This window comes from Macrosteles quadrilineatus, unplaced genomic scaffold, assembly GCF_028750875.1.
Source record: "Macrosteles quadrilineatus isolate MER2022 unplaced genomic scaffold, UCM_ALF_1.0 Scaffold_140__1_contigs__length_277083, whole genome shotgun sequence".
NCBI classification, from domain to species: Eukaryota; Metazoa; Arthropoda; class Insecta; order Hemiptera; family Cicadellidae; genus Macrosteles; species Macrosteles quadrilineatus.
In genome coordinates this window covers 32,068-34,188 of record NW_026542733.1, presented here as the reverse complement: position 1 = coordinate 34,188, position 2,121 = coordinate 32,068, and positions in this window count along the sequence as shown.

Sequence of the window (2,121 nt, the reverse complement as noted above, 5' to 3'; positions counted from 1 at the left end):
GTTGAACCTCGATAGGAAGACCCTCGAAAACAAGTCTTCGTTGATAACAAGTGTAATTTTCAAATCCCCTTGAATTTATTTTACCCCAAATCACATGTTATTGCAAACCTCAATAAGGAGTCAACCTTGATAACAAGTCTTATTTAATAATCCCCATGAGAGTCTTGTTATCAAGGTTCTACTGTATTATAGCTTTTTGAAAAAGTGTCATGTTCACGTGAGAACAATCCTTAAATTGACCCTTACTCCAGCTGACTTTACTGGTGCCTTACTATGAAAGATGACTTTCTGGTATGAAAAAACTACAGAAACCAATTGATTAATTTTTAGTATAGCGAAAAGTGATTAGTGTGCTAATAGCTAAAAGTACCTAACCTTTTAATGTCCTTACTATTTATGTGTATATTTTCATACCCAATACTATGGTTTTGTCAACATTGGCAAGCCTGGGAAGACATTCAAAATGGTGATGGACACGGCTTGGGCCTACACCTGGGTTCAGTCCGTGGAATGCCCCCTCGTCAGCATAGCTTGTGGTATTGTGCTTTACTGTCTTGGTTTCGCTGGTCTTTGGTTTATGTGGCCGATTGGAAGCCAATATTAAAACGTGTTTCCCATATGGCTTAAAAGACATGAAGTATTATACACTAGTCTCCACAAGTTCACTCATTCAATTCAAAGAATCTTTATTTGTTTGTAACATCGAATACACATAAATAGTGCCAAATACAGGCATTGAAAAATGATAAACAAAGGTATCTTAGAATTAAAAATGTAAAAACTAACATTACTTCTTATAACTCATCACAAGAATAAATAGCTTTTTTGATGAAGTATTGCTTCAATTTAATCTTGAATTTTTATTTGATGCCTTATCTGTAATGCTTTTTGAAATTTTGCTATACAATTTTGAACCAGCATATTTAGGTTTCTTTTTGAAAAGTTCCAGAGCTTTTGAGAGCTTAATTATAAAGGAGACCTCGAAGAACAGTTTGGAATTCATTTTTGCCAATATCCTACTGATTTTAAAATAGGTTAATTAAATTTATGATACAGGTGATTTTTGATTAAGGTATAAATGTATTTTTCAGCCCGACATGAAAGATATGACCACAGTAGATCATCGACTTATAAACCTGATGGCACCAGCTTCAACATTTCCAACACTTATGTTGGATATCTTTCCAATGACTTGTTCTTGGTAAGTTTTATCCATTTTCAATAATCACTAATCTTTTTTATTCACTTGATTTAACAAAAATATTATTTGTAGTTAATAGTGCTTTGTTTCAGGGGACTTATAGTAGTAGTGTGTTAACGACACGAGTAGAAAATTTAAGGTGCCAGCCTTGGCGAGTGCATTAAAACCTTCTACAAGTGTTGTTAACACTATTTACGCAAGTTGCATACATTACTTTACCTACGACAGTGTTTTAATTACTATAAATCACTACTCATTACTTCTAAGAGAGGTTATGTTTTTGTTTAAACCTCTCATTGCCACTGTCAGTGATGCAACCAAACATTGTACCAAACACTAATTGCAGCACTCAACAATTAAATTGGCCTAAACAGCTGATTAGTTGAAGTTCGAATCATTACAATTTTACTTCTTCTCTCTCAATCCTTGAACCTCATTGGTCCGTGTTACTCTGTTGTTTTGACTCTTAATAGTTCAAACAAATTAAAGCAGTAAAACCATATGTAACATCATATACGTTGGGCACAACCATTCAGAACATTCATCAAAGTACGGTACGCAAGAAATTTCAGATTGGTTAGGTAAGTAGGAATTAGTACAAGCAGTCTAGGATATTACCAAAAATAATAAACACTCGGTTTCAAAAATATACTATATTTGCCATTGGAGTTGGCTGCAGCACTTGAAGCGGGAGTGGTTACACCATAGTGTATAAATGCTCCCATCAGACTGAATGTATTTACAAACCGCTTAAAAATATGTGAAAAGTTTAAATAATGTGAAAATCAGCCCCAAGCTTGAGTTATAAGTTGTTAAAAAAGTTTCCTGTACTTTTTCTCACTATGTTTTTGTTGATGAAATTGTAACATACCTTTGCTCCCCAGGTTGGCCAGATGAATACCACAGATCAGAAGTTTGCA